The sequence below is a fragment of the Lycorma delicatula genome, chromosome 9 (genome assembly GCF_047948215.1).
Source record: "Lycorma delicatula isolate Av1 chromosome 9, ASM4794821v1, whole genome shotgun sequence".
NCBI classification, from domain to species: domain Eukaryota; kingdom Metazoa; phylum Arthropoda; class Insecta; order Hemiptera; family Fulgoridae; genus Lycorma; species Lycorma delicatula.
Window position 1 is genome coordinate 84,281,283 of NC_134463.1, and position 19,286 is coordinate 84,300,568.

Consider the following 19,286-nt stretch of genomic DNA (forward strand, 5'->3'; position numbering starts at 1 on the left):
ATGTCTATGCAGGTCAAAACATGTAGCTGAAAACACAGCTATTTTGTTTGTATTAAGCACTGGATTTAGTAATGAATTAATTTTGTTCAGTCTTATTGCTGTCTTAAGTTTGTTAACAATGCAGTGTCATAATGCCTCGAAATTCTGTAAATGATGTGGATGCCTTTTGTTATGTATGTGGTGGGTTAACTGTAAAATCAAATAGAAAAAAACATTACACCTTCAATTAGATAAGCATATCATTTGTACTTTCAGTGTAAAATTGGTGATCAGGATAAGACGTGGGCTCCTCATGTAGTAGGCACTAATTGTTCTGTATATTTAAGAGAATGGCTGAAAGGTACACGGAAGGCTTTACCATTTGGTGTACCTATGGTTTGGCGTGAACCAAAGGATCATGTAACTGATTGTTACATTTGTCTATCAAATGTGTCTGGAATTTCTAAAAATCTAAACATACTGTAAAATATCCTTCACTGAAATCTGCAATCAGGGCTATACCTCATAGTGAATATTACCAGAGTAATATATATTTATTTAAAAATACATACAAAAATAGACAATTTCCTCATACTTTATTATTAAATTTAAAGATTCATTAAGAATGTATTCTAAAATAAATAAACTTTTTTCTTTAAAAACTTTTATGGGTATTTTTTTGTCTTCAATCATTTGATGATTTGATGCAGCTCTCCAAGATACCCTATCTAGTGCTAGTCGTTTCATTTTTCAGTATGCCCCCCCTACATCCTACATCCCTAACATTTGTTTTACATATTCCAAACGTTGCCTGCCTACACAATTTTTTCCTTCTACCTGTCCCTCCAATATTAAAGCGATTATTCCAGAATGGCTTAATATCTGGCCTACAATTCTGTCTCTTCTTTTAACTATATTTTTCCAAATGCTTTTTTCTTCATCAATTTGCTGCAACACCTCTTCATTTGTCACTTTATCTACCCATCTGATTTTTAAAATTCTCCTGTAGCACTAAATTTCAAAAGCTTCTAATCTTTTCTTCTCAGGTACACCGATCGTCTTAAGTCTCACTTCCTATAAAGCTATGCTCCAAACATATACTTTCAAAAATCTTTTCCTGATGTTTAAATTATTTTTTGATGTAAACAAATTATATTTCTGACTGAAGGCTCGTTTTGCCTGGCTATTCGGCATTTTATATCGCTGCTGCTATGTCCATCTGTAGTAATTCTACTTCCCAAATAACAAAATTCTTTTACCTCCGTAATCTTTTCTCTTCCTGTTTTTATATTCAGTGGTCTATCTTTGTTATTTCTACTTCATTTCATTACTTTTTTCTTCTTGTTTATTTTCACGCGGTAGTTTTTGCATAGGACTTCATCCATGCCGTTCATTGTTTCTTCTAAATCTTTTTTACTCTCAGCTAGAATTACTATACCATCAAAAAATGGTAGCATCTTTATCTTTTCTCCTCGTACTGTTACTCCAGATCTAAATTGTTGTTTAACATCATTAACTGCTAGGTCTATGTAAAGATTAAAAAGTAACGGTGATAGGGAACATCCTTGTAAGTCTCCCTTTTTTATTATGGCTTCTTTCTTATGTTCTTCAATTATTACTGTTGCTGTTTGGTTCCTGTAAATGTTAGCAATTGTTCTTCTATCTCTGTATTTGAACCCTAAAAAATGCAGAACATTTTATTCCAGTCTACGTTATCGAATGCTTTTTCTAGGTCTATAAATGCCAAGTATGTTTGTTTGTTTTTCTTTCCTTCTACTATTAACCTGAGCACTAAAATTGCTTCCCTTGTCCCTATACTTTTCCTGAAACAAATTGGTCTTCTCCTAACACTTATTCCACTCTCCTCTCAATTCTTCTGTACAGAATTCTAGTTAAGATTTTTGATGTATTAATTAAAATTGTAGAGATTATTAAGTGAAGAAAAATAAACAATATTTATGATAAAATACTTAAAACTGATTTAATTTTTAAATGAATTGAAAAATCTCAAAACACTGCTTTTCAAAAAATGTTACTTTAATTTAAAATATTTGCTAATATGTAAAACATTATTTTAATCCTTGACAAATATAGTTGTACAAACTATATCATGCTTATGATAAGGTTAAAGTTATTCTTTTTTCTTTTTTAAGGTAATAATAATTATAAATATAGTTTACGATTATTATTCTGAACATGAAGTGGTTCATTATTAATTATATTGAAGGGATTAATTAATTTTATTGATTTTGCAATGACTATATTTGTAGGAAAAACATTGAATTAAAAAAAAATGTAATAACAATAAATCAAGGTCAATAACGTTCTTGATTGTAATGTAAAACATAATTATATTCTTTACAGGTTTTTCAAAGATAACACAGTTTTGTTTATATATATTTACCACGTTACTAATTAGAAACACAGGTAATTTGTTTCTTTCAAACAAATTACCTTTGTTTCCCCAAATTCTATTGTCAGAAAGAGAACACATCATCAAAATTATTACAAAAAAAAATTTTCATATATATTGTACATATACAAAGCAATTTGTCCTGACTGACTGATTCATCAGCGTCAGACAAAAACTACTGAAGATAAACTGATGAAAATTTGTATACATTTCCTTTTTACAGTGTAAGTGCACACTAAGAAACGAGTTTTCTGAAATACAAAGTTAAAAGGATTTTTAAAATGTTAAAAAAATGGAGCAACAATGAAATTTAGAATTTTTTTTAATTTCTGTGCAAAAAATAAAGATATAAAGTTGATTTTTGGTGTGTGTAATCATCATGTGAATGTCTGAAAACTAATTTCTAGATTGTTTGAAATTCGACCAATTGAACAATGATTGCAAATTTTCCCTATTTCCGACTATACTAAACGAGATATTCACTAGGCTTGCAAATACTCTTCGGATAAATATCTAAATACCATTTTCGGATTTTTTAATGGGTGCGACGGTATACGACGCGGCGACTCAACCTCTCTCCAGTCCTCTCTTGTGGGTGGTGGAGTTTGACTCTCTTCTACCGCTAAGGTTGTCCACTGGGTGTCGTCTTGTTGTGGCCTATGCGGACGACGGGCTCCTGCTGGTCGAAGGATGCTCGCGGAGGGAGATCGAGCTCAGGGCCACTCGTGGGTACTCGAATGGGCTCATCAACACAAGATGACTTTCAGCCCGAAGAAGACTACGATGATGCTCCTCAAAGGCAGTTTGGCGGAGAGTTGGCGAGTTCGAGTATCGATGTCAGGCCATCGAATAAAGTACACTTAGGTTCAATACCTCGGGGTGTATCTTGATGAGAAATTTCAGTTCAAGAGGCACCTTCAATACGGCTTGTAGTGCCTTTTTTTGGGATCCGACGTGTGATCAATCCGGATTGGGGTCTCATTTTTAGGACCCTAAGCATACTGTACAAGGGCGTGTGCGGAGCAATTATGTTGTATGCTGCGCTAGTTTGGGCGGATAGGATGAAATTCCGTAGTTATAGAGGTATATTATTGAGGGCCCAACGACTACTACTATTGACAGTAACAGGTAGTTACCGGACAGTTTCATTGTCGGTCTTGGTAATTGAGAGAGAGTGCAACCGGTTGATATTCTAGCTCTTGAGAGACAGCTCCTGTCTCTCATACCGCTCCGGTATGTTGCTAGGAAGTTGGGTGAGTTGACTTCCGAAAAGATTCGGGAAATCGAGTAACATGGTTATGATATATGGCAGGCTAGATGGGATGAGACTATTGATGGGCGATATACGCACGATCTCTTCTCAGATATGAGAAGCTTGCGGGGGGCTCTTGGGTTTCCCCTAACAAGCACGTGACTCAGGGGCCTTCAAGAGTAGACTGTCTGAGTTCGGTCTGGTGGATTCGGGTCTGTGCCCGCAGTGTAGGGTGCGGGATGATGCCTTCCATGTGTTGTGTGAGTGCGCCAGATACGATCTGGGGCGCATCACAATAATTTTTTGACTGGATACCGTCGGAGCAACGCTTTAAATCAGTCAAAACAGGAAGTACCGGACTGAATGGTCACTGGTTGCAGAATTCTGCACTATTTGGCTAGGGAACGGATTACGGAGGGAATGTAAAGTGCTGCTTGGTGTTGTACCTGCATACTTTGTTTTTTTACGATTTCTTGTTAATTTTGTTTGTTTTGTTAGTTTTTTATCGGGTTTGGTTGTTTTGTTATTAGTTTTATTTTCATGTTCTTGTTTAAGTGTTTTTCCGCGTTTGTGTTACTTTAACTTTCGGGTATGTAGGCGATTCAGTACCTTCGACGACTATAGTTTTCAGTCTTGCTTGAGACTAGAGATGTGTTTTGTTATTTTTACGAATAGTTACACCGATGGGAATGTCGCTTGTGACATTCACATCAGTGGCATCCTGGACAGAGGCGACTGAGAGATGTCGTATGCCGAGGTTTAAAAGATGATCTCCAGTAAAATCCATCAGGGCTAGGTACGTAGGGGGTGGTTAGAGGGTGTCTTCCCCTAGGGAATTAGTACTGGTAATCAGTTATAACTAATATTTTTAAAGTGGAGGTCGACTGTAATGAAACCCACATTCTTAAATCACTCAAAGTTTCGGGTCCTGCACTGATCAAAATGTTGCTCTGAAAAAATGACGATACACTGATATTTTTAATCAAACTGAACAAGCTGTAATTTTTATTTATTATTATTCTCACAAAAATGAAAACAGTGGGGTCCAAGAGGCAGAGTCCTCTCGCTAAACGCGATGAGCCAGCGAAACGAGTCATGATCGGCTAAATATCCCCTGACCGTGACGGGAAAAGCAAATAAACATATACTGTGGACAAGCCGCGACGGAGATGCTAGTGTATAAGTATATATATATATAAACTATTTAAATTCAAAATAAGGACAAAATTCTTAATTTGACCCAAATGTATTTTTTGTGTATTTTCAGTTCTTATTCATTACAACGTAGGAGAGTCTATAATTATATAATTTATTATCTAGAGCAAGTTCCTCTGATGGTCTCATTGTATTTTTTTACTGATAAGTGGAACATTTTTAAACAAAAGCTTTTTATAAAGATAATTGGATGATTAAGATTTTTTCCTTTTGCCATAATCATTATTAATTTTTATTTATTTTTTGTTTAAAGATATTTCCACATAAGCTAAAACCTTGTGCATGGAATATGGAAATGGAATTTTATAGAGTATGAAAAATGCATGACAGGTTGAGACGCTACCGTCCTGCCACTTAAATCTAAATTCATATTCTATAATGAAATACTAGTATTATTTTGTTATTGTTATTTTATTCATAATGTTATTCTGTTATTCAAAATATTCTCAAATAGAAATGTTGGGAATTTTATTTTGAAAACTTTTGGTTAAAAACAATATACATTTGTTTTTTTTCCAGAGAATCTTAGCTTTACACTCTGTAGTAATCTGGTTATGTAATTTATATATGTTATTTTTATCAAGATTTTTTCAAAACAATTTTTTCACATAGCAAATATTTTATGAAGGTTTTACTGAAGTGTGAATAAAAATAAAATTATTTCAGAAAAAGATGTGTATTCTTACATTTTTGAGGATATAATATTTTTCAATTCTTTACTATTTGAAGTCAGTGCCAAATTAAGGATAAATAAATTGTTGGTATTAGTTTAAATCTGATGCAAACTTCTCAAATATAAAAAAATATTATTTTTAATGTTTTTTGAAACTCTACTTTTTAAAGGTCTAATTTTATATATTAAAAAGTTTTTTTTTTAATTTTGTGACCTAGGGTTTCTTATTTATTTATTATATTGTTATATTAAAACAAAAATTATGTTGTTTTGTGTTTGTATCATAACAGTAATGCTTATCAGAAACCTGGCTCTCAAATCACTTGGAAAAATGTCCTAAACATGCCTTTAATAGATTTTTTAAAAGTCCCCATGCTAGATTTACTAAAAAAAGTGAGAAGACTGGGAAAGGTAGTATAAAGTAACAAATTAATGATGTACCCCTTCATGTTATTAAATAATGGACTGCATATACTTTGTCAATTTCCGTAGGTAGTAAACAACTTTATGTAAACATATAACCAAACCTTATCCATTTATCATCCTTTTCTTTAAAATTTCTATTATCGCAAATTCTTTTTCTTTATAATAATAACAAATAATAATACTGTTAGTGTAATCAGCAAATTATATGGGATGACATACTGTGTGGAACACTGTACAATATATAACATGTCATTAGTTAATTATTGAATATAATGAAAAAATGATTTATTTGATAGCATAATACGAGTAATACAAATGTCTATTACTGACACTAGTGGTTTACATCTCATTGAACCAAATTTGTAACAGTTAGTATAATTTAATGTAATTTTACCATTATATTAATAACATATACATAATATTATTAACTATATAAAATTACATTCAATTTTTTAAAACATAAAGGTTGATATTATTGTATGGAAACAGCTTCATATTTCAAAACTGGGCAATACTAGGAGGTAGAAACAAGTGCGAATCTACATAGTTTTAAAATTATTACTTTATGGTATGTTTGAAATCTTTGTCCCCCAGCTTGGATACACCACATTAAATCAAATTTTTTTAAAAATAATTGTATGGACATATGATACATGATTAAATGTAAAGCTATGAAAAAACCATCGTGAAAACTTTTCTCGATTAATGCCTTTGTTTTCTACTCATAAGCAAAGTTGCAAAAACAGAAAAATGGTAGTAGTATTAAAATGAGGTAAAATACTTTGTAGTAATTCTTTTATTTGCATTACCTTCAGAATTACATCCAATAAAAAACTTAAAACAGTTAATGTTGGAATTAATAGCTCAAATACTAATAATAACAACAGCCTTCACAATAAATAATATCAGTTGACCTAGCCATTTCATTTGTAACAATGTTAACAAATTATTAGTTATTGTGTATTATTATTATTAGTGTTGTTTATATTGTGAAGGCTTCTATTATTAGTGTTTGGGTCATTAATACCAATATTAACTTTTTAAAGTTTCTTGATGTAATTCTGAAGGTAATGCCAAATAAAAAAGTTACTAAGGAGTGTTCTACTTCGTTTTATTACTGATGAAATTTTTTCTGTTTTTGCAACTTTGATTGTTTATAACTCAAAGTCAAAGGGATTTATTGAGAAACAGATTTCACCATTGTTTTTGTTGTAAAATTTTATATTAAAATCATGTATATTATGTACACTTTACTGTAGTAAAAAATGTTAAATGTTGTAAATAAAATTTAATGACAGACAAAATTTTCAAATGTATCATAAAATAGTATTTTTATAACTATACAGACCTGCACTTGTTATACTTGAAATATGAAACTGTTTTCATACTTTAATATCACTCTGTATAATTATATATATATATATATATATATATATATATATGAGAACTTACTGAGAGTATATAAAAATTTAAGATATATTATTAGAAACTGGCTATATCAATCATCTTAATGTTATTACATTATTTATAAATGGGGAATCATTTTGAATTTGCCATTATTTTCTGCAACAATTTTCTTTTTTTTAATATTAATTTCATTAAAAGGTATTGAAAATTGATTTGTTTAAAATACTCTTTAATTTCATGAAATATATTATGATGATTGCACAGTATCTTTGTTTAAATGTGTGTTTTACCTTTTTCAATTGATACAATTTTATTTATTCATGTATTGTATGTTTTCAAGGAGCTCATGGGGGTAAAATTGATGACTAGCTAAGTTGAATTTTAATGTCCCAAAGGTTCAGTTGAGTTACTCAAGTGTTAAAGCTTCCTTTTGTGCAATATTTGATATACAAAACTTTTAATCACAATCAATCATACGCCTTATTTTTTTTTAAAATTCCTTTAACGAAGATTGATTTACTTTTTGATGGATATGATTTTTTTAAACTGATATATTTAATTTTATTAAAATTTATGAATGACTTAGGTATTTTTTTTATCATTTATCACATTTTACTAATAAACACTGTTATTAATTTTATTTAACTTTGTTAGTAATTTTTTAGTCTTTTATCAAATATACATCGTACACAAAATGCACAAACATATATATATATACATACATATACAAACACAATGTATACAATATATATATTTCTTGTGATGATTATTAAATTATTAATATTTGCTGTTTGAATGTATGAAAAACAGCATGAAGATGAAACAAATTTTTTTTTGTATGACATTTGTTAGTATACCTATATATAAAATAAATTAAAAATTTTCAATTTTCATTATTATTGTCTTCATCGTTTAATTAGGATAATAATGCAGTAGAAAATAACATATATTTTTATTAGTATGTTCAATATAAGTTAAACAAATCAAATAAACATTAACAAAGTTTGCATAAATTATATTGTTTATGGAAATTATTTGAGGTTAATTTGTTCACGTACATGCAATTTATGGATTTTTATTTTTTATTTTGTTCATTTTACTATTTGATGCTATTTTACATTCTTTTCTGTCCTGGCTGATCTTTTATCCTTAGAATTTTTATTATGTATGTCCTCAATAACCTGTTTTATGGAATGTTATCTTTAGTTACAGATTTTACCATTCACCAAAGCTTGTATTTCCAATTAATTAAACATGGATGTCTCAATACATAATGCATCAATTTAGTTTGGTCGGTAATTCTGCTACACATTTTTGTTGTCTCCTATTCTTCTTAAAACTTCTTCATTTTGAATTTTAATGACCTACCTAATTTTCAATCCTGTAACATCATATTTTCTTTGCGTTATTATTTTTCAGTTTTCCTTTTACTTAATGTAAAACATGTTTTGTTGTCCCAAAAAATGTATTTTTGGGAATTTTTTTCTAATTATTTAATTACATTTGATGCGTAAAGGCTCTTCTTGCTTAGGCCACCCTGTTTTTTTATATCTGCCTTACATAATTCATTCTCCATAATTTTTACTAACTAAATAACAAAATTCTATATTTTCTTGTCTTGCACTATATTTGCATTTAATGCTAATTACCTGCCTTCTTGTCACTTTTCATTATAATTATTTAGTTTTATTTATTTTCAAATTGAATTTTGCTTCCTAGTAATAAATCTATGTCACTCAGTATTTTTTTCTAAATAAATTTTGATTGCTGCAAAAAAACTGTATTATCATTGAATCTTAAATCCTAATTTTTTCTTCTTGTACAATTAATACTCAATCAAATTATTTCTTCAATTCCTGTTTTGCTTTTTTTATGTATACTTATAAACAGTATTGCATTACACAATATTTTTATATCTTATGACACTGTTGTTGAAGTAAACTTACTCTTTTTTCACTCTTCAAACATCATTTCCTGATTGTCTTGATGGCTTGACTAGAAAACTAGTTGTATAGCATATCTACAGATAATTTTTATTTTATGCTGCCACTGGTTATAATATGCATGTGCATGTATGCTAGGAGAAGTGGCCGACAAATCAAAAATACACAAACAAATATTTCCCCACTGCCACCTAATTTACAATGTTTTTATGTGTATAAGTAAATATTGTAAGCCAGCGATCATCAAGCGATCTTGATGATGATCACTGGCACCGGAGCTGGTAGTGATGGACCACCTATATTCATGGGCTGGAGCACCAGGGACTTTGACCTGGGTGTTTTTACCAAACGGCTTGACCTACGTGTAGTATGTTGGGTCTCCACGGCAGAGGGAAAGGCCACATGTCTCACTGATTGCCTCGAAGAAGCCTGCGAAGTCCTCCCACATAAGTACGTCTGCAGGGGTTGTCTGCCTGCATATTGGTGGACTGCCAATATAGAAAGAAACCGAGAAGAATGCCACCAGGCTAGGAGGCGCATGACAAGGGCATACTTACATTCAGTGAAAGTCATATACACTGAGATATGTAAGAAAAACAGGAGAGAGCTTGCTAAGCTCATCTTACAGTCAAAGAGAAGATGCTGGGTTCAATTAATTGAGGAGGTGGAGACGGACCCGTGGGGGAGGCCCTATGCGGTTCTAGTGAAGAAAGCAGTAAGATCCAGAGCTACAGTTATGAGGTGTCTGCAAGAAGTGCTGAACATAGTTTATGGGCTGTTCCCGTCAGAGGATGAATTACTCCCAGAGGTGAGAGGCACAGTTGGGACTACACCACTGTTTACCAATGCAGAACTGGAGGCGGCGATCACATGAATATCGTCGGCTAGGACGCCTGGCCCAGATCGTCTGCCTAATATAGTTATCAAGGTGGCGGCTTGGGCTGAGACAGAGGTGTTTAGAGGCATACACCTCTGACAGTTTTTCCTGGCAGATGGAAGCGTCAGCGGCTGGTGCTAGTTGCTAAAACGGGGAGGGATTTGGCACTTCCCCTCTTGTACCAGCCGCGGGTGATGATTGATGCGCTAGCGAAGGTGCTGGAATGTATCCTTTGCTTCAGCAAAGGATAGTTGGTGTACTGCGAATCAGTATGGATTTCGCAGGGGTAAGTCTGCCCTTGATGCTGTGGTTGGTATCTGTGACTTGGCGGGAAGAGCCTTGAGGTGATGGTAGGAACTGCGTCCTCCTAGTCGCACTGAATTGCATCTGCCACTCAGCAATAATGGGAACAATGGAAGACCTTTGTGTTACTCCTTACCTGTGATGGATGGTGCGAAATTACCTCATCGGACATCAGATGATCTTTAGACTGCATGATGGGTATGTTGAAAAGAGGGGTGTGCGGGCGATTCCCCTTCTGATGAAAATTTTCTTATAATGAACATTTATAAGCAGATGAAAATGTTTTCTTCTGATGAAATGTTTTTATAAGCAGTCCCAGGAAGGGGGGAAGCCAGGGGTGGAGGCTTAGTCGGTAGTGGGCATATATACATACACCCTTGGTTATAACTGGCAGAACCTGCTAGCGACAGCGACACTGTTTGGCACCTGTAAATGGGGTTCCTCCACCTCAAGTAAATATTGTGACAATATAAGTGGCATCATTGTTTTTCATAAAATCAATGCTTTTTTTTAAAGCCTGGAAAAACACTATAGTGAGAAACAACAGGACTGACTATATCTTTGAATTAGATCTGTTTGAATCAGAGCTTGTTCCCGTTTTATCTTTTCCTCTCATGTTAGCCATCTGATTCTTGTAAATAAATTGTCTTTCTCATTGTAGATTTTTAAATCTGATTTTTCTTGATTCTTTTAAGATTTTTTTCCATTTTACATAAGCATCTCTAAATTTAAAAATGGTGGTGTTTAGGTGGCTTATTCTTTTTAACCCTGCCTGTAAAATTAGTATAGAACTAGAATGGCCTCTGTTATATTGGCTTTTTATTTGGTTCTCCAAAGTATGTTAGAACTTATGATGAAATATTTTATTATTTATTAGGAAAAAAAATCAGATATCAAAATCATATAATCAGTAAAAAAATCATTGAGATATAAATTTAAAAAAGGCACAACTGTTAGTTATATTGTTCTCAACTTGCCCAGTTCATTATGTTATTTTAAGATTTATATTTTAATATATATTTAAAGAATTTATCATTATTTATTTTCTTTATCGTGTAAGAATACTAAAAGGAAGCTCAAAAAAAGAGAATAAAAAAGGCAGAAATAAAGGTTTTTTATTGAGAGGCAACAAGAGAGGTAGATTAATCAATTTTGAACTGAAGAATTTTTTTTAAAAATTGAAAAAAGGTCAAGTTTGTAATAAAATCATACAAATAAAAAAAAAAGTTAGGAGTGACAATTATTAATGAATTGATAATTTTTTTTTTAATTAATGGGGTTAAGGATATCTAGAAAGAGGTGTACTTTGTAAAGTAGAAGATAAAAACCATAAAAAAACGGAGATCAGAATATGTAATGCAAACAATTGAAGATATAACAAATATATTGAGATTTTGAGTATACAGAATAGAAAAATATTGAGAATTCTATCAAGCCAGCGAGCGTCTGATGAATGTTTGCCATTTGAAAAAATGTTTAATTAAAGATTTCTGAAATTTTAAAATTTATATTCAAATCATATTTCACAATAATTATCAATCAAGTATAATATTTATTAGTTTCATCAAGAGACTTAGAAGTTTAATCAATTAAAAAAAATGTAATAACAGTTAACAAGTTAATACTAATTAGAGAACTAAACTAAGATAAATAAATTGCTTTTTATTGTATGCATCTCTTACATCATTTCAAAAATGGTGATTATGCATTTAATTATGTAATCACTATAAAAACACTACTCATCATTTAAAATGTGAGACATTATCGCAGATAATTACTTCTGGTGACTAATAATGAAATACTTTTTTAACCTGTATAATTTATTGATCATTATTAAAGTTTAATTGCTGATAAAACCAAAATTGTTCCTATAAATTAAATACATCTGGGTTTTTTTTTATTATTATTAATTGATTTAAATCTATTTAACTAAATAAATCTATGTTTGTACTTAGGTAATGAGAAGTAATGGTAACCGGTATTAATTACCAAACCACTGGGAGTCAAACCTGGGACCTTCTGTATTTAGTCGAGAAGATAATGGAGTATTATAAAAGTAGATCATCTTTTAAATAAAGGTATATTAAATAATCGATTACTTTGATAAATAATGTAATTAGGTTAAAATTGTTACCAGTTTAAACTGGATTTGAATCTGTCATTCTTGGATTAGAAAGCCACTGATCTACTATTGAACTACTGCATTTAAATCGCCTAAGAGTTTTTATTTTCCTTTTTGAATATAATTATTCTGTTCAAAATAATGATATTTCAACTTATACAATTTCTATTAGATGATACCAGATAATATTTGTTTGCATAGGGGCTTCTGCATTAACAAGCTAGCTTCTAGATCAGATGGTTTTGGGTTCGATTCCTAGCAAAATCCTATTATTTTTTCACGTTTCATTTTATTTTACTCATTAAGATGTATGTATACAGCATGTCTGAAATATTTAAAAAAATCAAGTCATATTTTAAATTATTTATGTTTGCAATGAATTCGATGTTTAGGATTTAAAATTAATTATCAGAATTCATTGATTTCTGATATACAAAGTTATGGAATATGTATTTAGTACTATAAAAAAGTTGTTACATACAACCTAAAATACAAATTCCTCAAAAATTATATATTCATTTTCAAGAATAAGTACCCGATGGCATGCTTACAAGAGAGAATGAAATTCAGTATATCAACATATCAAATCCCCCAAAATGCTAGTAATATTCAGCCCTATAAATGACAGTATCATTCAATTTACCAGTAGCAAAGGACAAATTTAACACATCCTATTTGGGACTGACAGTATAATGAACATCATTACTTTTATAGAAAACTATTTTGTGTAATGTTACTTATACCTAAATCTTTTTTTACATACATTATGCCTTTATTTTTGGAACTGATGCATTTCCATCCTGTAATAGATTTAAAATCTGTAATATATTTAAACTCCAATATTTACAACCCTGCTGAATTTAGTTTTCCTTATTTTGTAATTTTTTCTGATTATTTCAGTTTTCCATTATTTAAGGATTCCTCAAACATTAAAATAAATGATTAATTATTTAAATTAATCAATTATGAGAAGTAATGATAAATAGCAAACTACAAAGTGCCAGTTATTATTATTATTTATTATCAAAATATTCATAAAAAAAATTACATTCATCCTTCATAGATGAATCTATGATCTATGTACATAAATCTGGCTTAATTTTTTTTTAAATAAAAATAAAAATATACCATGTATCAAAAAGAATAATCCGATTTCAAAACCATACACTTATGCAATCGCAGTTTGAAAGTGCGCGTCCTAGTTTCAAATATCGCCCACCAAATTGCAGTGCTAGCGCTCAATGTATCCTAACCTCAGTCGTAAATAACATGGCGTCCAGGCAACAATCTGTAATGACGGACTCTGACTTGGTGAACTATAGGCAGTATTTCAGGATTTGTCCATTATCGACTAAGAACATTCGTCACTGATATAAACAATTTGAAAAATTGGGGTGATTATGTAAGAGGAAGAGTCTTAAGGATTTACATGAACTTCAGAGGAGAATGTAAAACGAATTTAAGAGGATTTTCAACAAAGCCCGAAAAAGTCATCTCGTGCTAGCCGGGAACTTGCGAAACCTAATATAACTGTTTGGCGAATGTTAAAAATACTTTTGTATTTCAGACCGTACTGATTATAATTGGAACGATTTCTTTGCGTAAGTGACAAAAGAAAACGGAAAAACTTAGTGATATGAGGCCTGTTCAGAAAATAACCAAACATTTTTAATTACTCGCCAACGGAGATATTTATTGATGTGCGGATGGCAGTATTTTGTTTCCGCATAACCTCCTATGTAACCATATGTTGTTGGATTGCTGATATCTCGTTTAGTTTTCGTATTATTGTTATTTGAGTGCAACGTGTTTTAGTGTTAGTAGCGATTTTTGTAATGTACGATTTTGGAAACAACGATACAACGTGAAATTTTGCGTGACACTGGAGAAGACTTTCACAAAAACTTTTCAACTTTTGAAACAAGCTTACGGAGATGATGCTCTGGGTTGTACGCAATGTTATTAATGGTTTTCACGATTTAAAAGCAGTCGTCAGTCAGAGGGGAAGAATACCCTCGATCAGGAAGGCTTTTGGCTTCCAACTGAAACACCGACGTTTAGAAAATCAACCTTCTGGTGCGTGCAAATCGCTCATTGACTGTCAGAGAACTTGCAGAAAAGGTTAGCATCTCAATTGGATCATGCCATAACATTTTTTCTGAAAAATTTAACATGCATCGAGTTGCAGCAAAGTTTGTTCCTCGTTTGATGACCGAACAGCAGAAAGAACATCAAGTGTACGTTTGTCGGCAGCTTCTTGAATAAGCCGATGATGATGAAACATTCAAAAGAGAAAAATCAATCATTCAAAAAGATCAAAACGAGAGACGAAAGCTGGGTTTACGGCTACGACATAGACAATCATCATCACATAGTTGAATCATCACCATGGATCGGCAAAGGATCTCCACGTCCCAAGAAAGCACGTCAGTCTCGATCCAATGTCAAAGTGATGCTCTCTGTTTTTTCAATTTTAATGGAACTGTGTATTTTGAATTCTTATCTAAAGGTGAAACAGTGAACCGTGCGAACTATCAAGGCGTTTTACGTCTTTTGCGGTTACGTGAAAAAATCCGCAAAAAGAGACAGGGTTGTGGCGAGGCAACTCATAGTTCCTTCACCATGACAATGCGCCCAGACACTCAGCTTTGTTAATTCATAAGTTTTTATGCCAAAAATCTGATGACTGTCCTCCCTCAGCCTCTCTATTCACCAGACTTGGCCCCTTGAGATTTTTTCATATTTCTGAAATTAAAATCAGTGATGAAAGGACGCCGTTTTAAGACTATTAAATGATGACATTAAAGCTTATTTAAACTATTGAGGTCCTTAAAGGCTATTTCAAATGAATCTATCCAAGACTGCTTTGTGAAGTGGAAATATCTCTGGAAAGAGTGTGTGAATAGGGGAGGGGGAGTACTTTAAAGAGGGCAAGAACCAATAATCCGTAAAATTAATAATAAAAATATAAAGATCGTTTATTTTCTAAACAGATCTCATATGTTCTTAGTTGATATGGAAGATGATAAGTTCTTACTGTTAATTTTTAGTGATGAATCAACATTTCATTTAATCGATAAATTTAGATGTCGCAGTGTTCTCATATGGGGGCCTGAGTATCTGCACAAGATTTTACAGTAGAAGTAAGGTGCAACAAAAGTAGCAAAATGGTTTTCCTTTACAAAAATTTTTAGCCCTCTTTTTTTTTTTGAACGAAATATAGTACAGAGCATTCTTATCTTGGGATGCTGCAAGATTGGCTTTTCAACAACTAAATGAAGACTGGAAAATTCATTTATCAGCAAGGTGGGGGCCCCATTATATTGGCACAACTGTGTTCATCAGTTTCTAAATGAAACATCACCTCAACACTGGATAAGGCGTATGGGAACCCAAGAGTTGGCATCACATTCTTGGCCTCCTAGATCCCCAGATGTAACTGCTTGTGACAATATAAATATATTATAAAATAATATAAATATAAACAAACAATATATATATATATATATATATATATATATTGTGAATATATTTGTTTGAAATCAGGTCTTTTTGATACACTTTATATAAATATAAATTAAATTACTGTTGCAGTTTTGTTTGCTAAGAAGAACAAGAGATCATTTTTGCAAAACAGCAATATTTGTAATTATTTCTCAGTTGAGAAAATTTTTGATTTATTTAATAAAACCATTTCAATTTTTTAGCCAACTAGACAATGTTTTTTTTTTAATAAAAGAGCAGTTTTAATTGACTGGAAAATCATTGTAATATTTTTTAGCCACCAATTTATAGTTTTTATGTTATAAAACATTACTTATAAGAAACAGATTTTTATTTCTCTTTGTATTTTTAGTTTATAAATTTCCATAAATTCAAGACTGTCACGATAGAATACATACTACAAATGAAAATATTTTTATTTAAAGATCTAATATATATTATGTATGTTAAATGCTATAACAGTAATAGTTGAAGGTAATTTGATGTAACTCAAAAGCCACTTCTGAAGATTAACCACCCTCAAGAATAACAAATACCCACACTTGGCTTATTAGGGAAAACGAGGAATAAGTAATAAATTCCGGGTATTTTTATTAAGTTTAGCCAATTATTTTCGACTGATTTCAATAAACATAATGCAGTATTATTATTAGCAGTCCCTAGGTAATATTTTTATAATTTGATATATTTCAAAAGAAGCCATAATAGATTATCATGAGTAATTTTGATATCTTTATTTTTACTAATTTTTTTTTTAAATAACACAACTGATATGTGTTTTTTGTGGGTTTGTCATATCTCTCACTACAATCAAACCATACACTTAGATATTTATAAAATTTTGTGACCACAAATATTTAAAGGATTATTTTTTTGTGTATGCAATCATAAAAAACACCAAAAGGTATTTTATATTAATATTTAGAGATAGCTGATTATCTAAATATTTTTTCTAATTTTCTGTTCCTAATGTGTATGTTGCAACCTGCAACTTGAGAACAATAAACAACCCCATTCCCCAATGAGGATGATATATATGATATATAAACGAAATATACTCTTGTAAAGACTCAGGCTGACCATTCCTGATATATGTAGTTAATTAAACTCCAACCACCAAAAAACATACAGCCGGTGTCTGGTATTCAAATCCATAAAGTAATCTACCTTTACTAGGATTTGAATCTCAGAACCTTCAACTCAAAAATCAGCTGTTAACAAGTGAATTATGATGATGATTTTACCACTAGACCAACTCAACAGGTTATTATCTACAAACCATACAAAAATTAATTCTAAACATGCAACATTTTAATTCTTGTTGTCCTGAGGACTTTCAGATATCAAAAGAACTGTATCATTATTATTTATAGTATATGCAAATAATATTAACTGACTGTAAGATCTTATATTTCTTTAATTATAAATAAAAGAAAATTGTACGTATCATATCTTATCAGAATTAGATTATGGTTTATTCAACTGTATCCTAGTTTCCTTTCAGTTGAAACAAAAGTCCTCAGAAAATATCCCGACCGGTTACTTTTAAGCAGTTAAACATTTATTAGTCTGGTTATTTGGTTATATTGACAGTCTAATGTAGCTAATAGCGTCTAAATATCATTTTTATCAAAAGTTTTGATTTTACATTAAATTATACTCTTATATCTTGCAAGGACTTTTAATGATCAAAAAGCCATATGCTTAAGATCATTTTGAGAAAAAAAGAAAGAGCTAACGTATATCAACGATTACTGAAGAAAATTATTATATTGTTTAGGAGAAGCAGGCTATTATAGAATATGTCAAATTTATGAGATTATATAATTATTCTTAAATTTAAAACAGAAAATTGTTTTTCCATTAAAAAATCCATCTCTTATGTCTGTCTATAAAAACAATTCATGCGCTCTCACAGTAACTGAGAAATTAGGCTTGAAAACATTAAAGCCATCTGTTTATTATTTATTAGTGATTTTTAAATTTGTGAACTTTATTTAATGAAACAAAATGATAAAATTTTTTAGGAAAATTAGACTGAAATTTAAACATGAGTCTTTTACAATGGTACAGTAATCTGGTAAAATTGATATTTAGAATAGAATTGATATTGATAGTCTAGAATAGAAAATAAAGAAAAGTAAATCTGTGATTGAAGAAAGACTCGATCAATTATGTAGTCTTTACCTACAGATTTTCAATATTTACATTGACAACTCATGAATTAAAGGAAAAATTTGAAAGGCTATAAGTGCTTGAGGAAATATATCAAGATGTTACGTTTACCTGATTGTTTATTCTTTTGCTGAAACACTGAATCGCATGGAATTATTGTGGGAATGAAAGGAAATACTGTAGAATTAAATGTTACGATAAAGAAGCATAATATACAAGATTTTATTATTTAGTTAACAAATTAGCAGAAGTAAAAAGACCTTTCACACATAAAATAAATCTGCTAGTAACAAGAAAATAATTAAATCTTTTATTCTGATTGGTATATAATAATACATTATATAGATTACATCAGTATAAATATATGAATAAGAAACTGTTGAAAATATTGGTATAGATTTTAGCACTTTAAACATGGACGGTAGAAAAAGCAGAAAGAATAGAAATTTATGAAATAAAAAGAAGAAAAAAGATTCTGAAATTTATAAGATCTGTTTTACTCAATGAGCATGTGAAGTATAGCAAATATGTTGAGGTTAAAAAATTAGAATAAAACCGAGTGGAACAGAAACTTGCATCAAATTAAAAAAATTCTATATACTGTTAAGTTAAACATTTACTTATTCTTAAACAAATAAATTGTAATGATTGAGTTGCCTTTTTAGTATAAAAACTGAATATACCAAAATAAAAATATAAAAAAATTATTTGCATCTAGCAAATGGTATAATTTTGTAAAAGAATAATATATTTAATCGATTTCACATCTTCTGTTTTCATATTAATATAAATTGGGTTAAAAGTAATTTTTCCCCTTTTACTTTTTTTTCTTATTTACTTGAAAAGAGAAAGAGATATTTTATACGTAGTAAAAATGTTTAATTATAATTTAACAGCGCATCATACAAAATCCATCTGAATAAATAAATAAGCAAATAAACAAAATTATTAGATGCTTTATCCGCAAATGCGGGCGCCTTGCCATCATTATAGTATC

At 30.7% G+C, this 19,286-nt stretch overlaps 1 protein-coding gene across 1 annotated transcript in view; it reads right to left on the minus strand.

Moving 5' to 3' along the window:
* Ggamma30A (guanine nucleotide-binding protein subunit gamma-e) overlaps window positions 1-19,286 on the minus strand; it is a 74,572-nt gene that overhangs the window by 14,524 nt on the left and 40,762 nt on the right. The gene's annotated exons all lie outside the window — the stretch shown is intronic.